The 19,742-nt window shown below is 36.1% G+C and overlaps 1 protein-coding gene across 11 annotated transcripts in view; it reads left to right on the plus strand.

Moving 5' to 3' along the window:
- The window catches only part of VPS54 (VPS54 subunit of GARP complex), a 106,708-nt gene that overhangs the window by 1,492 nt on the left and 85,474 nt on the right, over positions 1-19,742 (plus strand). The window contains exon 1 of one of the 11 annotated variants that reach the window (XM_044772558.2): positions 19,266-19,325. The exons of the other annotated variants lie outside the window; for them this stretch is intronic. The gene's annotated coding sequence lies outside the window, so the exon portion shown is untranslated. Of the gene's footprint in view, positions 1-19,265; positions 19,326-19,742 lie in introns of those variants that run through there. 11 annotated transcript variants of the gene reach the window in all.

The following is a 19,742-nucleotide window of genomic DNA, read 5'->3' on the forward strand; positions in this document are numbered from 1 at the left end:
TCGATTTGTATTGCAGTGATAGTCTGATTTCCTAGAAATAGGTATTCATAGTTCATTGTAATCATCATCGCTTGTGATAGGTTTTGGTAAAAATGATCAATGTGTGCAAATTTTGGGTGATTGATAGTTGTGATTAGGGGATTAGATGTTTGCTGTTTTATTGTGATTTGGCTCTTTTTAAATTATGCTCTGGTAACTTCAGAATTATCACACTACCGGGACAGACAGTACAGTTTGAGGATCACTTTTAAGAGAAATGAAAAATGTCTTAATGGTTTTCTTTGTAAAGAATGCATCACAAGAAAACTAAAAAGACTGTCCATGTTTTGTTGTTGTTAATGATATTGATATATTTTGTTCTTGTAGAAGTATTGTTACTCTAGCATTTGGTTTTCTGAAATGTTTTTCATTGCTTTCAAATTATCCAAAGTTTACTAGGAAAAGATGATTGAACTTGCATATGTTTGTTTTCTGGAAAAGTAAAAATTTATTACTGAATAGGTATTAAGTTGTATGTCAGAATTAAAACCAAATGTTATATAATTCATGAAATGACAAACTGCAGAATTTGTTCTTAGTCACATTTCTTTTCCTGTCAATAAAAGTTGATTAAAATTCCTTTTTCCTGCTTTTAGCTTTTTACAAACAACTTTATTGAGTAAAGTACACTCATTTAAAATGTAAAATTCAATGATTCTTTAAGTGTATTTACACAGCATGGAACCATCATCATAATCTAATTTTTTAGAATATTTTCATCACCTCCAAAAGAAACCTGCCTATTAGCAGTTACTCCCCATTCTCCCCACCCCACCCTCAGGCCTAGGCAACTGCTAATCTACTTTCTATCTCAATATTTGCCTATTGTGGTTCATTCATATAAATGGATCAGCTCACAGCTTCTTGAAAAATTTTTCTTTTAAAATCAATTTACATGTTTAAAATATTTTGAGTCAGAGAATAAACAACTGATCGCTGGTATTAATAAGTGATGTTTTAAACAACTGACATACTGTTTTCAGCATAGATTAATAATAAAGAATGGAGAAATAAAAAAGTTAGCATGAATGGCTTCAGTGATCTCAAGACGTGGTCTGGTCAGCTGGGAGTCAGTAAGTAAAAGTTGAAGGATTATTTTTGTCATCGAATATTAGGATATCAGGGTTAAAGGTTATCAGTTTACTTCCTCCTCGCTTCACAAATAGATGGCAGGAACCAGATGAGGAAATCTGAAGAGTGGAAGCTTGAATCTCTAGGATGCGTGGCTGAAGAACCACAATGTGGCCTGTAAGGCAAGAATTGGGGATTTGCAAGTTAGAGTTGTTTAGGTCTTCTTATGTATGTATTTGACATTTTACTAGCAAAGTAGGGAGAGAACTGGACATTTCCTCACTTTGGGATGGGGCGAGGAGGAGGGGACCAATGTATACACATAGATGACATCCGTGTTACAAAATCCTGTAAAAATGCTTGAACTTAAAGGAGGATTCATATTAATTATTTAGGTATCTTCTTGTACTATTACCATCTTATTTTTTAAAATCCAAGATTTAACATCAAAATTAATTTTTAAAAATTATAATTAGGGCTGGTTGGAGGCCTCCTTTTTCAAAGACCTGGACCCTAACATCTAAATCAATGGTCAGATGGGTGATTTTGCCCTCCAAGGGACATTTGGTAGTATCAGGAAACATTTTTCTTTGTGGTTACTGAAGGTGGGGTGCTACTGGCATCCAGCCAGGGATGTTGCTAAACATCCTACAAGGCACAGAATATATCGCACCCCACCCTACCCCAAACATACAACAAAGAATTGTCTGATCCAAAAATGTCAGTAGTATTGTTCTAAACCTATGGTTTACATGATTCTGGTAAGGGCCTGAGCTAGTGTTCTTGACTCCCACCAGATGGGAAAATGCTCTCAGTGGGCACTGTTTGATGGATTAGATTAACCCTTTAGGTCCTCTAGCAACTCTCTTTGCAGAGGGAGGCAAAGAGGGAAAAGTAAAAGGAAATCTATTTATTACGTAATGCACATATTCTTTAGTCTGTTTCGTTGTCTTCAAATGTGAAGAAAAAATTTTTTTTCTGAAAATGGTAGCCTTATTTTACAGCACATTTGAACTACTGTTATGTTTTGAATTGTTCATTACTGGTGCATAGGTTTTTTAAATTGGCAATAGATATATATTAGTATTTTCTTTATCTGGACGTGATTTTTTTCCTGGTAGCTTCGACTGCCAAGAAAGTAGAGAAGTAAGCTAAGTGTTTTAATTAATTAATAATATATGTTATGAATGTCCAAAAAAATTCAAAGCTTATACATAAGTCTCATGGTTTTTTTTCTTATAGGCTCTACTTTCGACTCTTATTTGTTTTTAACAAGCTGTTTGGTGATGAAAGAAGAAAAGATTGACAATTGAGATCACTTTTGCTATTTACCTGCTTTATGTCCTCAGATAAATCACTCAATCTTTTAGAGCCTCAGTTTTCTCATATATAAAATAGGAATAGTGATAGGACCTGTATTATAAGGTTATTGTGAGAATTAAATGAGGTAATGTGTGTTAAGATGCTATGCCAACTATAAAGTACTGTAGAAGTTAGGTACTACACCTGAAACTAATATAACGTTATATGTAAATTATACCTCAACTAAAAACAATAAAAGTTGATTACTTGTTTCAGGAGAATCAAATTAGAAGGGGATATAGAGGGTACCAAAGGCAGAAATATAGATAGCAAGGCAGAGAACAGTGACTGCTGACAACCTCTCTAGGGAGAAGAGAGAAATTCTAAAAATATATTGATAACAAAGTAATAAAAGAACTAGTGTTATCACTATAATCTGAAGCTCTTTAATATGGGGGCAAACTGACTTCCTTCAGTAGCTCCTGTGAGTATCACTTAAAGCTCAGTATAAAACTGATTATTAGAATGGTGAAATTAAGTTATCAAGGAAAGGTTACCTTGGATAAAAGAGCTGCTCCCATTTCTGGGCTACTAAAGGTTCTTAAAGGTCAATCAAGCTGGCACCCTTTGAAAGAAGAAAGCTCATCTCCACCATATTTTGAGTGTTGCTATGGACTAATGGATTCTTTTCTGACTCAAGTTTGTTTCAGATGCCTCTCTGTTCAAGGAAAGCTGTCATAAACCTTCTTCTGCGTTATCTTCTTGTGCACATGTCCAAGAGTTTTTTCAGGGAAGATATTTAAGAATGAAACTGCTGGTTTGCAGGATATGTACATTTTCAATTTTACTAGAGAAGTGGTTATACCAATTTATACATTCTTCACCAGTGATTATATCCTGACAACTTGGTATTATGGGACTTGAAAATTTCTGGTGAGAGTTTGGAAGATGGCGGTATAGAAGGATCCTGAATTCATCTCCTCCCATGGAAACAACAGATCTACAACAACCTATGCTACTGTGTGCCCTGAGCCTAGCAACCAGCCACATTGGGGGCCTGACCCACTAGCAAAACTGCAGTAGTGGTATGCTACTAGACCTCGCAGCCAACTCTGACAGGGGCTTGCCCTGCCCAATAAAGTGACTGTAGCAGCCACATTTGACAGAGCCTTACCACCAGCTGGCCAGGGAGTCAGCCTAGCCTACCTGTGCACCTGTAGCAATAGCAACCCTGCAACAACAGAAGGGCACACACAGCCCACACAGGGGACACACTTAGAGCATTTGGCATGAGTGATGAGAGGGGAGCATGCTCCTGGGCTCCATAAGGCATCTCTTACATAAGGCCACATTTCCAAGATCAGGAGACATAGCTGATCTATCTAACATATATAAATAAGCGCAGAGAAGTAGGCAAAATGAGGAGACAAAGGAATATGTTCCAAATAAGGGAACAGGACAATTCCTCAGAAAAAGAACTAAATGAAACAGATATAAATAATGTACTTGATAAAGAGTACAAACTAATAGTCATAAGGATGCTTACTGATCTGGGGAGAAGATTTGCTCAACACAGAACATCAACGAAGATTTGGAAAATATAAAAAAGAGCCAATCGGAGCTGAAGAATACAATAATGGAAATAAAAAATTTGCTAGAGGACATCAACAGCAGAGTAGATGACACAGAAGAAAGAATCAGTGATCTGAATGACAGAGGAGAAGAAATCACTCAAGCTGAACAGAAAAAAGAAAAAATTAAAAAGAATGAGGACAGTCTGAGGGACCTCTGGGACAACATCGAGCATACTAATATCTGCATTATAGGCGTCCCAGAAGGAAAAAAGAGAGACAAAGGGGCAGAGAACTTATTTGAAGAAATAATAGCTGAAAACTTCCCTAACCTGAGAAGGAAACAGATATCCAGGTACAAGAAGCACAGAGAGCACCAAATGAGATGAATCCAAAAAGGCCCACACCAAGACACATTACAATTAAAATGTCAAGAATTAAAGATAAAGAGAGAACCCTAAAAGCTGGAAGAGAAAGGCAATGAGTTACATACAAAGGAAACCTCATATGGCCATCAGCTGACTTCTCAGCAGAAATCTTAGAGGCTAGAAGGGAGTGGCACAATATACTCAAAGTGCCAAAAGGAAAAACCTACAGTCAAGAATACTTTACCTGGCAAGGTTATCATTCAAAACAGAAGGAAAGATAAAGAGTTTTCTAAACAAGCAAAAACTAAAGGAGTTCACCACTACTATACTGCCCTTATAAGAAATGTTGAAGGGACTTACTTACATGGAAAAGAAAAGCCCACAAATAGGAATAAGAAAGTTATCAAGAAAAAATATCACTGGCAAACATAAATATACAGTAAAACTTGTATGAAGGTCAAAAGACAAAAGTAGTAAAATCATCCATATCTATGATAAGAGGTTAAGGGATATGCAAAAGCAAAAGAGGTAAAATAAGACATCAAAAGCATAAAATATGGCAGGGGGAGTAAAAGTGTAGGGCTTTTAGTTAGAGGTCAAACTTAAAAGACCATCAACTTAATGTAGATTACTGTTTTCGTAGGTTATTATATATGAACCTCATGGTAATCCCAAACCAAAAACCTATTATAAATGTGCAGAAAATAAAGAGAAAAGAAACGAAATATAACCTAAAAAAAGCCATCATATCACAAGGGAAGAGAGCAAGAGAAGAAGAAAGGAACAGAGAACTATAAAAACATCCAGAAAAAAAGTAACAAAATGTCAGTAAGTACATATCATAGTTACTTTAAATGTAAATAGATTAAATGCTCCAATCAAAAGACATAGGGTGGCTGAATGAATTAAAAAACAAGACCCAGATATATGCTGCATACAAGAGACGTGCTTCAAACCTAAAGATAGTCATATACTGAAAGTCAAGGGGTGGAAAAGATAGTCCATGCAAAAGGAAATGAAAAGAAAGCTGGAGTGGCAATACTTATATCAGACCATATGATCCACTATTCGACTTCTGAGTATGCATCCTAAGAACATGAAAACACTAATTTGAAAAGATACATGCACCCGCTATGTTCATTGCAGCATTATTTACAATAGCCAAGACTTGGAAACAACCAAAGTGCCCATCCGTGGTTGAGTATGAATGGAAATGATGATGGAAATGATGATGAATGGAAAGAGGATGTGGGGTGTGTATATATATATATATGTGTGTGTGTGTGTGTGTGTGTGTGTGTGTGTGTACAATGGAATACTACTCAGCCATAAAAAAGATGAAATCTTGCCATTTGCAGCAACATGGATGGACCTTGAGACATTATGCTAAGTGAAATAAGTCAGATGGAGAAAGCCAAGTACTGTATGATTTCACTCATATATGGAAGATGAAAACAACAACAACAATGACAAATAAACACATAGCTATAGAGAATCGGTTGGTGGTTACCAGAGGGGATGGGGGATGGGGGAGTGTGGAAGGGGTCAGATGGCAGATGTGTATGGTGATGGATGGCAATTAGACTTTGGGTGGTGAACATGATGTAGTCTACATGGAAATCAAAATATAAAGATGTACACCTAAAGTTTATATAATGTTATAAACCAATGTTACCTCAAGAAAAAAAGAAAGTGCACTAATGATAAAAATAAAAATAGGGACCTGCCTGGTGGTGTAGTGGTTGTTTGCACATTCCGCTTTGGCTGCCCAGGGCTTGCAGGTTGGGATCCCGGGTGAGGACCTAGCACTGCTCATCAGGCCATGCTGTGGTGGCATTCTACATAAAATAGAGGAAGGAGGACAGAGATGTTAGCTCAGGGCCAGTCTTCCTTACACACACACATGAATAAGTAAAATTAAAAATAAAATAAAAACATAACATTTCTGGCAATGAAGAGGTTAAAAAAAGAGAAAAGATTACCTTGGTTTCAAAATATACTATTTGAAAAGTGAAAATATATACTTAACTTCAGAATTAAATTTTGCAGAAGTGACTTATTTGTACAAAAACTTTTGGCCTTTTCAAGAGTAAGCTACAGTTATCTGGGTTAATTTTCTTCTTGGGAATTATTCCTCTGTCTTCATTTACTATTCATGCCTCCCTTTATATTTGAAGGGTTTTTCTACCGCTGGTAATTGCTCTTCCAAATGCGAGGATTTAGCTGAAGAAATAGTGGTTTTAAAGTTTTCTCATATTTGTAAAATCGCTTCTTGTTCTAGGTTTGTTTCTTTTCCTTACTATTTTTCAATATCTTTTTACATAAAATGAGATGCTTGTATTTTTCTACATGTCTCCTAGTCCATAGTTGTGCTGTGGCATTTAGAGTTGAATTAACTAAAGCTGCCCTCTTAGCCCAGTCGGCAGCATGTCAGTGTCATAATCTGAAGGTCCTAAGTAGAGCTGCATTAACTAAAATACATGAAATGAATGGGGAAGAATGTAATCTCTTACAATTTTGTTAACTGGTCAACTTTCCTTCACAATCATACAAAAGTAAGACTGCAGGGTAAACAGAGCTCCAGCTCTTTGGTGAGATTTTTCTGGGGTAGTATGAAGGTATAATAGTTGGAGACAGTATTGAGAATAAGTCATGTAGTGGTATTGATGTTTTTTCTTTTTTTAATATGGTGAACTTAAAAAAATTGCATTTTAGAAAGTGGGGAGAAGTTTTCATGGCAAAAAAGATGCTACTGATTTGGGAAATTTTATATTCAAATAGTTGGCTTTTTGACTAAAAGGAAGTTCAGAGAATGTGTGTTTGTATATGAATATTAAGGTGATGCATCATATTTTATCATGTTTTTCTCCTATAGAGTAAATAAAGTAAAATTTCGAAATCATAAGTATTTTGGGAAAGTTCATGTCTTGGTTTTGTTTTGCTTTGCTTTTCAGTTTGGCTAAACTGAGTGTGTAGATTGGGCCCAGGTTGTGAAGAGTTTTTAGACTTGATAGAAGGAATACTTAAGGAGAGTGAACTAATCAGATCTGAATTTTAGAAAGATAATTCTGAAGTTGAGTGAGGTTAGGACCAAAGAAGGGCTTTTGGTTGGAGACTCTTGCAGTAGTCTAATCTGCAAATAAAATCCTGAACTAGAACAGTGGCTGTTGGAATGGAGAACAAGGGATGGATCTGTGATGAATTTTGGAGGTAGAATCCATAGGACAGTCTAAGTTGGTATAGAAATTGAAGAATGGAGAGAGATTGGGGAGTCAAGTTGGCTCTAGAGTTTCTAACTTTGGAAACTGCATAGATGATGTTACCATTAACTGAGCTAGAGAAGGAATAAATTTGGGGGAAGTGAAGGAGGGGGTAGATGGATGATAGATAATGAGTTTAAGTTTTGGATATGTTGAATTTTAGGTATCTATGAGACTTGTAGGTGAAGATGAGCAGTAGGTAGTTATAAATTTGGTTGTAGGACACTGAAAAGAGGCTGGACTGGACTCTACTGAGTTTTCGCCATCTCCTCTACCCTTATCTGAGTTCAGGCTACTGTTATCTCTCACCTAGATTATTGCAAATTTCCCATCTGGTCTGTTCTAGTCTTAGTCTTCTTCAGTGCATTCTCTGTGATGGAATTAGTGATCTTTCTAAAGGGCAGATTTGATTGCATCATTCCTCAGCTTAAATTATTTCTGTAATTTTTTTTATCTTCACAATGAAGTCTGCATTTCTTACTCCTTTAACAGATTATAAATTCATTAAGTTCTCTACCCAACTTATCTCACTGGCCTATGACTCTCCACAACTCCCTCCTCCCTCCAAATATATAATTTTCTCAGACATCTGGATTTCTTGTGGATTCTGGCAATAGGCTCTCTTTTTCCTTCCAAACCTTTGCACATGATGTTCCCTGTTCCTGGAATTTTCTTCTTATCATGCCCTTTCTCCCCTCCATTTGTCTGTCTCATTTCTACATGTCTTCAGTTCTTCCTTCATTGGTTCATTTTTATTATTGAAAAATTTTAAACCTACTGAAAAATCAAAAGAATAGTAGAGTGAACACCTACACACACACACACACACACACACACACACTTCCCTTCTGCCAAACCTGAATACAGGATGTAAATATCATGACACTTCACTCCTAAATATTTAAGAATGCATCTCCCAATTACAAAGACATTCTCTTACACAACCACAGTACCATTATGATACCTAAGAATATCAACAATTATTCAGTAACATTATTCAATATATAGTCCATCCTTAAATTTCCTCCTTTGTCCTCAAATTCTTTATAACTTTTTTCCCTGTCTAATGCAAGATTCAATCAAGGTTCATGCATTGCATTTGGCTGGGATGTCTCTTTAGCCTCCCCTCGTCTGGACCAGTCCCACTGCCTCCCTCTCTTCTTTGGTTTATCCTTTGAAAAGTAGAGCATTTGTCCTTGAGTATATTCCATATTCTGAATTAGTCTCTTTCTTCATGATTAGATTCTGGTTGGATGTTTCTGGCAAGATTACCACACAGATGGTATGTAGTTCTACCACTTTATCACATCAGGAGGCACATAAAATCACTTCTCTTAGTGATTCCAGCTTGACCACTTGGTAAAGGTGGGAACTTACAGATCTCTCTACTATTTAATTAATAAATAATTGATAGTGTGATACTTCATGGCATGTAAATATCCTGTTCCTAACAACCTTTTAAACCAGTGGTTTTAGCATCCATTAATGATTCCTGCTTGAATCAGTCATTGCATTGGAGGATTACAAATGGTGACTTTCTACTTCTTTCATTTCATCTACATTTATTACCTTCATTGACTTTTGAGGGCACTGAGGTCAGGTTAAATGAAGACTGACTATAGGCAATTGAATTTAGAAATCAGATCAGTCCTCACCTTTTCCAAAACCAAGTGAGTGGTGAAGATGGAAGACAGATTGCTAAGGAGGTAGAACAAAGAGAGAATAGAAGTTTGCCAAGGAAGGGGAGGCAAGAAGTACCTTGAAGAGGCAGAGTTGAGGGAAAGAACTTTAGTACTTGAACATTTTTTTGATGGGCTGATGAGATTGAAGATAGGAGAGTCAGGGATAATTAATAGAACAAGGTCTCAGGTGAAATGAGGAGAGGTGAGATCAAGAACAGCTGGTTGTGGGGCTGGCCAGTGGCATAGTGGTTAAGTTTGCACACTCTGCTTTGGCAGCCCAGGGTTTCCTGGTTCGGATCCTGGGCATGGACCTACACACCTCTTGCCAAGCCATGCTGTGGTGGCATCCCACATAGAAGAACTAGAAGGACTTATAACTAGGATATACATCTATGTACTGGGGCTTTGGGGAGAAAAAAAAAAGAGGAAGATTGGTAACAGATGTTAGCTCAGGGCCAATCTTCCTCACCAAAAAGCATAGAAAAAAAAAAAAGAACAGCTGGTTGGGAGGTTAACTCTGGAAAAGAGTAGACATCTATACTATACCTTAGGAAGTTAGGAGTTGTGTATAGGTGAGAATCAGATATGTTTGGATATGGAGGGAAGAAGTCATATCTGAGGACTTGGGGTTTTCTTTTTGGTATTAAGTAGAAAGACAGTTACTCTTTGAGGCTGGGATTGATGACGGTAAGGTAGGGGACATGAGGTGGGTGATGAAAGTTTGTTATAAATACTGTGGGGACTGGGAAAGAGAAGTGTTTCAAGATAAATAAGTGAAAGGACTGGTGAGCAGGGCCTCATCTGAAATTGGAGCTCATAAGTTTATAATCTGCCTATTTTACATAAAGTTTCCCTGGCAGTGTTCTGCAGCCAAGAACAAAGCAAAGACAGATCATATTGAAGATGGGTGAGGAAGGAGAGAATTGAGATACAACGGAGACTGCTAAAGTAATTGAACATGGGATGCAAGCTAAGAGGAGAAGCTACTAAGGCAGAACTGGGCTAAGAGACCCAAACAGTGGGGAAGGGTATAGAGGTAATGCCAAGCAGTGATTAATTAAAATACTAATTTAATATTGGTTTGAGTTATAGTAGTAATGAACTTTATAGTTTATACCTCAAACTAACATTTAATATTTTCAGTCTTGAGCCTCTTACTGATTCATTGCAGGTGAGTTTCTAGCTATTTTACTTTATTTTCTCTAAAAAGAAAATTTCTAGAAAGCATCATCTTTATCGTTACTTACCATTTATAAAGTACTTGTTTAGATTATTTGAAGACCCTACCCTTTACAGACATAGATATAAAATATATTTTACTAACAAAGATAAACTGTTAACTCTAGATTATTTCTGCTCTTGAAAGAAGCAAGGCAGGGATGACCCAAAACAGTGAATAAATGCAAGTGCCATTTTTGTTCTTAGGAATATATTAATATGTAATTTCTTCTAGCAGCTATTTTCAAGGTAGGGTAGATTATATAGATTTTATTTTAAATTTGCTTTTTTGTAGGCATTTAATGTGTCTCATGGTTTACATATTTAAGACATATGTAATCTCCAGTAACTTTGGATGAGTGATTTTAGGATTTATTTGCTTATCTTTGGCCAAGACACAAAGAACCGAATACCAATGCTCTAATCTGATTCACTTTGACAAAAATTTCCCTGGTAATACAGTCATATAAATGGCCCAAAGGAGTAAAATAAAGCATTCAAGTTATATTTGGTTTTCATTGAATTTTTTATGTACTAGAGACAGATTTTATCTCAGTACAGTTTTATCATTCGATTGCAGGCCTGTGACCCTTAGTTAATTTCGCTGGCTGCTATATTATGTTATTTTAGTGTATTAAGTCTCTGATGAGTGCTAGGGAAAAAAGACATTGCTTTTATTTTGAATAACACATAGATTTAAAAACTATATATATGTGTATAGTTTTTTGAAGAAATTTATGATTTTTATTTGTGATAAGAATGTCACACATGAAATATTTATTTGATAGCTATTTAAAAATAATTAAATTTAATATTGTAAATAGTTATACTTTTTATCCATCTAGCCAAGATTATTTCCTATTGTTCTTTCTTGTCACTAGATTGAAAGTAAATAAGGAACTTCAGGAAACACATACATTCAGAGTTTCCTGCAAGGCACCGGGTCTCATCTTTGTTAAATGGGAAAGTAAGAAAAAAGCAAATTAGATTAGTGCAACTTTGTTCTTATTTTCTGGATTCCTTTAGCTTCTTCCATACTCCTTTAGTGCCCAAGATGAGTATACAAATACTTATTTATATGACAGCCATAATTTGTTAGTATTTCTTAAAAGCCCAGATCTTTGTTTAACTTTTAGCTTCATTATTGAGATTGTTGTGAGCAATAATGTATAGGATACATATTTTTTAAAATTTTAAATACTTTTCAAAAGTATGATTAAACTAGATTTTGTCAGATGATAAATCTTATACTTAGTGTAGAAGTATATTGTTATTTGTGTCTAGGCTGTATGAAAGAAGCTTAACTATACCATTTACCAGAAATTAGCTCTTAAAATTTCAGAAGTGTTGTGGGAAGTGCTTCTTAGAATATGAGATATTTAAGGTATTTTAAATTACTATGATTAAAAAAATAATCTCTACTGATTTCTATCAAATTCATCTTTGGTAGTATATTACAGTATGGTGGTTCTTTTTTTTCCTTGCGTATCTCAGTACTTCTAAATTCAAGGAGATCAAGTTTGCCATTTTTTGTTTGCTTTAAAGAAAATAGCATTGAATATTGATTTTTTCTTTTTTACTAAACTTAAATCCAAAATTATATCAAAAAATGCTACTTCTGTCCAGCGTAAAAAAAAATCCCACTTTTTCCTTACCTTCTCAAATTATAATAGGCAAGTTACAAAAGTTCATTAGTAAGTCAATTATTTGGAATTCAGAACACATTTCCTATTGAAAGTGCTAAAAGGATGGCTCATAGTAGTATATTTATCTCACATTGCAACTCCAGAATTATCTCTTTGCTAAGAAAATATAGTAAATTATACTGATGAAAATGTATAGTGTCTTTTTCCTTGAGGGATAATTTTCTAGCACTCCCAGTCTTATAAAATTCTTTGACCCTAAAACTGCCCTGAAAAAATAAAGTCTTAAAAAATTCTTATTACTATCAGATGTTAATTATTGCTGTCATTTATTTTTAATATAAGATGGACATAATAATTTGTTAGTATAAATAATTGTTATTTGATCAGTAATTTATCTGATAAGGAGAAGAAGGCAGAAGAGGAAAGCACTGGGTGCCTGAAATGGATGGGAGACAGTAGTGAAATAACTTACTCTTTTGGAGAGGCAGAGTGCTGTAGAGACAGAGGCATGTTATTTAGAATCAGAACATCTGAATGTAAATCCCATCTTCATAATTAACTGGCTAAATGATCTAAAACCAAGTTACTCTTGAACCTGTTTCTTTATCCACATAATGGGGATCATTGATTCATTCAGAAATGTTCTTCTTACTAGGTTGTTAGAAAGACTGACAGAATAATCTGAATGAAAGCAAGCAATTAGGAACTGTATAGTGTTTAGTCAAATATTAGTGACGATGTAATTCTTCTTACTGTCTTGCCTCTCCCTTGCCATCCTCGCTTCTTTCACTGATGACATATTTTCACTGCACTCTTCGTCTTAGGAGCCAGCCCTGGTGGTCTAATGGATAAGATTCAGCACTCACACTGCCACAGCCTCTTCATTTCCCCTTCAGGGAGCCACACCACCCATCTGTCAGTTGTCTTACTGAGGCCACTGCGTGTTGCTGTGATGCTGAAAGCTATGCTACCGGTATTTCAAATACCAGCAGAGTCACCCATAGTGGACAGGTTTCAGTGGAGCTTCTAGACTGGGAAGAATAATCTGGCCACCCATTTCCAGAAAAATTGGCCATGAAAATCCTATGAATAGCAGCAGAGCATTATCTGATACAACACTGGAAGATGAGAGGATGGGGGCAGGGGAGACTGAGCAGATTTCTGCTCTGCTGTACACAGAGTCCCAAAGAGTTGGAATCGACTTGTCTGCACTAGCAACAGCTTGATCTTAGGACTTCAGATAATCTTTAGAATTAGTGGTGGGAGTGAGGCAATCCAGGTTTGCCCAAGTCCCAGGTGATCTTTTTTTTCCCTCCCAAATAAGGGCATTAGGCAGAGGAATAGAATGGAAAGCAACTTTTCTGGATCAGCTTGTTTATTTTCTCACTCTTGCCTGACAAAGTCCTGTCTTCCTCAAGGTGGAGTATAGCCTAAGGTGCCTCATAGTCCTGGAGTGTGGTCAGTCTCTCTCTCTGCCTCTACCCCATCCTGCCTCATTCCCATGTGTATCTCCTACCTCTCCCCACATCTCTTCTTCACCACTCTTTCTTGTTACTTTTTAATTTCACCCTTCACTTGCTTTCTTGTTGTTTGCCTACAGATATGCTTGGGTTTCCCATGGCCTGAAAGATTCTTGCTCAACTCTTAGTCTCATTTCTTTCATCACCAAAGAGATGTTGATCTTCTTGCCTTTATTACTGAATTTTTGTGGTATGGCTTCTGCCTCAACTACTGTCATAAAACTGTTCTAATCCTGTGTCCTTTCTGAAGTTAGTAACCTCCTTGACCTCTCTCTCCACAGCGTGTTGACCCTACTGTTTCCACTTTCCTTCTGGACACTTCTCCCTTGGCTTCTATAAGGATGGTATTTTTGATTGCTTTCTTCCTTTCCTCTTAAATGTGTTTGCCTCACTCCTTGCTCTGAGCTCTCATTAACTCTCTTTTTCTGTACTCTCTCCCTTTGAAATATTACTTTCCTGTAACTAGAATTATTTGTCCTATTATTCCTATAATGTAATTGAACTAGGAACAGTGATGGAAAATTCAGGGAGGGAGGATTCTGTTCACTACAGGAAGAATTTTTTTCCTTAAATAATTATAGTTGTTTACAGTAATACTCTGCTTTTGAAGCAGTCAATTCTCCATTATTGAAAGTTCTCAAGTGGAGGCAGAAAGACCGCTTGTAGAAAGGATTCATGTTCTAGGTAGAAATTTGAGCCAGATGATCTTTTAAAGTCTTGTCCAACTCAGAGATTATAAGTTTTGTCTCATCCACTCCATTCCCATGGATTCAACTTTGACCTTTATTCAAATGTCTTCCAAAGCATTGTTTCTAGCCTCTCTGCCTTCTCATCCCTCTTCTGTCCTACAAGCAGTTTTTGTCATCAAAATTGCCTCTGTTGTAGGCCACTGTGTTTTCTAGTTTCATCATCATTTTCCAGTACTCTTTTTTTTTTCCTTTTACTGGCCTGGCTTTGAGGACTGCTGTTCTGTGCTGCGGCTACTTTTCTAATAGTAAATTATATCTGCTTATATTGGTTTGCTGCTTTCTCTCCCCCCTTTTCCAGCTCCAAACTAGGGGCAGTCAAGCAAAGGACACCAATAGAGGATGCTCGGGATCCTAACATTTAAATTTATTGTAGAACTTTATATGGCACAGTCCAAATGTTAATGCTTAAGATGTTTATAATAATAAATAGTAGTAGTTGCAGTTACTTATTGAATATCAGCTATGTGCCAACTATTGTGCCATGAGCTTACATAGGTTATATAAGTTATATTTCATTTAAATCTTACGACATTCCTATGAGGAATATACTGTTGCTGTCCCATTTTACAAATGAGGAAACTGAGGTTTAGGAAGGTAAGAAAGTTGTCAAAGGTCACGCAGCTAGCTAATAAATGACGGAGGTCTGACTCACTTTATGGCCAGTTTTCTTAACCAGAATATTATACTGTGTTATAAGAAAGGTAGAGTGGCTGGCCCTGTGGCCAAGTGGTTAAGTTCACGTGCTCTGCTTCGGCAGCCCAAGGTTCCACTGGTTCAGATCCTGGGCGCAGACCTACCACTACCCATCAGGCCATGTTGAGGCGGCATCCCATATAGCACAACCAGAGGCACACACAACTAGAATATACAGTGATGCACCGGGAGTGGGGGTGGGCTTTGGGGAGAAGAAGAAGAAAAAAAAAAGGAAGATTGGTAACAGATGTTAGCACAGCTGCCAATCTTTAAAAAAAGAAATGTAGAGATCTAGAATCAAACTTTAGAAAGTCGGGTAATGTTATACAAACAAAATGATGTATTTTTGACTTAGGTTTTTAGATTGTTTTGAATGTGTGTGAACCTGTATGAGACATTGTTAGTGGCTTGTGTGTGCTTACCTCTTTTTCCACAATAGTCATTTGTTTGTTCATTCATTCACTGAACAGTAATGCAGTTTACGGAGTGCTTAGACTCTGTGCTGGGTGTGGTATAGGAAGGTGAATGAAACAAATATTAGTTTACAGTATAGTGGGGGAGACAGGAAATAGGTAAATAAATTATCAGTTATAATTTGAGAAAGTACTATGAAGATCACAAACTATAATGCTAGTGTTAGAGAATAACAGGGTGTGTATGTTGGATGGGGGAAAAGATCGGGGGAGGACATGTTGAGATACAGTGGTCAGGAAAGACCTATTATCCCACTAAGCAAGTATAACGACTGTTAACATTTTGTTGTATACCTTTTCATACATTATATATAGCTATATAAAGTTTTTATATCAAAATGAGATTGTACTATATGTTCTGTTTTGTAATCTCATAATTGAGTCTCTTGAAACAATAGCCATTGTTTTTTAATTTCCTCACCTTCTGTTCAATGCTAACCTCTGCAGTCTGGCTTCCACCTCCACTGTTGGACCTGACATTGCTTTCTCATGTAACTGGTGACTTCCTAATTGCCAAATATAAAGGATGTTTTTTTCCTTCTTATTTTATCTGCAAATTCTGAGCTGATATTTCTCTCCTCGTTTTTCTCCCACCTTCTTGGATGTTCCTCCTTTATCACAATCTTTTCTTTATATCTTTCTTTCATTTCTTTCTTCAGAAATATTGGAATCCTCTTAGGTTTTGTATTTGACCCTCCTTACTAATACTCTCCTAGAGTGATGTATTCAAAATTCAACACCAGTGTCCTAAAGTCTATAATGACTCTCCACAATCTTGTGGATTAAGTCCAAACTCCTTTGTAAGATTCCACCCAGTTTAAGGAATATTCTTTTTTTAATCTAAAGAACAAAAGAAAGAAACCATTACTAATATTTGTTGTAAGGATTGATACCAGCACCTTCAGTCTGTCCGTATGTTCATTTATCAGATGGTCACATTTTAAATAAGTGAGCAAGCACAAGGGATTAATGGTGGTATCCTTCACTTAGTTCATCCTTGTGATGTAATATAGTTTACATGAGTAATTAATTGGGTTTACAGATTATGTTATCTAGTTTTAACTAAACCAACTCTCACAAAATGTCCAATTAACCTAAAATGATTCCTGTGGAGAAATCACATCTTGGATTAAAGATAATACTAATAATGGAACCACAAGTAAACAACAAAGTACAGAGCTGCGTTCTCCTGCTCCTAGTTCAAACTCTTCCATAGTCATACATAACAGTACTCAAAAGAATTATCAAGCATAAGAACATGTTATGTGATTTTGTTTTTTGTTTTTTTTGCGTTTGTTTTTGCTGGGAAAGATTTGCCTTGAGCTACCATCCGTTGCTAATCTTCCTCTCTCTTTTTTCTTTTTTTCCTCCTCAGAGCCCCAGTACATAGTTGTATATTCTAGTTCTAAGTCTTTCTGTTTCTTCTCTCTGAGCCACTGCCACAGCATGGCTACTGACAGATGAGTGTATGGTTGTGTGCCTGGGAACTGAACCTATGCCACTGAAGCAGAGCATGCCAAACTTTAACAACTAGGCCAGCAGGGCTGGCTCTGTTTTCTTTTTAACAAAAAAAAAGTTTTCCGAATTTGCTAATCTTTTCAGAGATGGCATGTGACTGACAGTAATATTTAACCAAACAGATAAACACTCTCTCTCTCTCTCTCTCTGTCTCTCTGTCTCTCTCTCACAGTCTGTTCTTTCAAGGTGTTTTTTCTTTTTAAATAAAAAGTGAGAAAATAGTTGATTTTCTAGAAACAATCAAGCTATGGTAAATGTATTTTGAAAATGGATGTTTGGAAATATTCCATCATTATGTGATTTTGTTAAGTGATGAACTCTTCAAAAACCCAGAATGGAGTTTACTAACCTGTTTTAAAAACTTCAAAATAGAGAGTTTAGAAAGTATAATCAGTGATGCAGTAATGTATTTCTTCTATTTCTACATACATTTGTGAGATATCTTTTTTTTTTTCTATAACAGGCATTAAAGCCAGGTATAAAAATAAATTGAACTAAGAGCCAAACATTTGAATTACCATTTCATAAACTGTTAAATCAAGATTTTTAATAATAATAGGCATAGTGAGTAACATTACTATCAATTAAAAATAGTGAGAGTAAAAAGATATTTTTTGCCATTAATTATTAAAATAGATTATTTAAAAAAGTCTTTCCTCTTTATGTAATCTCTTAAAAATTTCCATTTACTGCAGTTTTATATGACACATATTGATACAATGATACCCCATATAATTTATAAATGGTGATTGCTTAAAAATTTTTGACTGATAGGATACAGGATCAAAAAAATTTACAGACTGCTGATATAGACAATAAGCATCCCAAGTTCAATGAAAGGCTAGTTTTCTGTGGGTTATAGTCATTAGAAAAGATTCATAGTGGAGGTAGGTGTAGAGCTGAAGCTGTTTAATAATAGCAGTTTAATAATAGCATTGTTCCTCATTTAACAAAGTGTCATGGTTAATTTTGTGTGTCAACTTGACTGGGCAAAGGGATGCCCGTATAGTTGGTAAAACATTATTTCTAAGTATGTCTTTGAGGATGTTTCTGGGAGAAATTAGCATTTCATGCAGTAGGCTGAGTAAAGAGATCTGCCAGCACCAATGTGGGCAGGCATCATTGTCATCCAATCCTTAGATGGTCCTAGTAAAACAAAAAGGCAAAGGAAGGGCGAATTCACTCTCTTATTTTTTTTTTCTGGGGAAGTTTCGCCCTGAGGTAACATCCATTGCCTGTCTTCCTTTTTTTGCTTGAGGAACATTCGCCTTGAGCTGGTATCTGTGCCAGTGTTCCTCTATTTTGTATGTGGGTCGCTGCCACGGCATGACTGCTGATGAGTGGTATAGGTCCACACCTGTGAACCAAACCTGGGCCACCAAAATGGAGCACGCTGAACTTAATTAACCACTAGGCCCACTGACTTGAGGTGGCCCTAGCTCTCTCTTCTTGAGTTGGGGCATCTATCTTCATTGGCCCTCATACATCAGAGCTCTTGGTTCTCCGGCCTTTGGACTCCAGGACTTAACACCAGCTCATGCTATTGGCCTCAGACTGAATTATACCATTGGCTTTACTGGTTTTACATCTTGCAGAAAGCAGATTGTGGTACTTCTCAGCCTCCATAACTGCATGAACCAATTCCTTTATTAAATCTCCTCTTCTGTATATCCCATTGGTTGTGTTTCTCTGGAGATCTCTAACTAATATACACAAAGTAATTTGTTTTTATAGGAGAATATTTGGAAAATTAAAAAAAGCACAAACAAAAATAAAAATTTCTTACAATTCTCTTATTTGGAGGTAACTATTGTTAATATTGTGGTATATGTCTCTGCAATTTTTTTTGCAAATATGCTTATTTTAAACTAGAAAATTGGGATCATACTGTGTGTATTGTTTTGAAAACTGTTTCCAGTTAACAATATGTGTTAAACAATTTTTATGTCATTAGGTATTCTGCAATCCTATTTTTTAGAAGTTTTAATTGTGGTAAAATACATATAAAATTTACCATCATAACCTTTTTTAAGTGTACAGTTCAGTAGTGTTAAATATATTTACATCGTTATGCAGCTGATCTCCAGAACTTTTTCCTCTTGTAAAACTGAAACACTATACCCATTAAACAGCTCCCTGTTTCTCCCTCCCCTAGACCCTGACAGCCACCATTCTACTTTCCGTCTCTATGAATTCAACTACTTTGTTACCTTATGTAAGTGGAATCATACAATATTTGTCTTTCTGTGATTGGCTTATTTCACTTAGCATAATGTCCTCAAGGTTCATCCATGTTGCAGCATATCTCAGAATTTCCTTTCTTTTTAAGGCTGAATAATAATAATAATCCATTGCGTATGTATACCACATTTGTTTATCCATTTATCTGTGAAGGGACACTTGGATCGCTTCCACTTCTTGGCTAATATAATGATGTTTCTGTGACATGGGTATACAAATATCTCCTCAAGACCCTGCTTTCAGTTCTTGTAGGTATATACCCAGAAGTGGAATTGCTGGGTCATATGGTAGTTCTATTTGTACTTTTTTTGAGGAACCGCCATAATGTTTTCCATAACAGCTGCACCATTTTAAATTCCCACCAACAGTGCGTAAGTGTTCCAGTTTCTCC

Source organism: Equus asinus, chromosome 6 (genome assembly GCF_041296235.1).
Source record: "Equus asinus isolate D_3611 breed Donkey chromosome 6, EquAss-T2T_v2, whole genome shotgun sequence".
In the NCBI taxonomy this organism is placed as follows: Eukaryota; Metazoa; Chordata; class Mammalia; order Perissodactyla; family Equidae; genus Equus; species Equus asinus.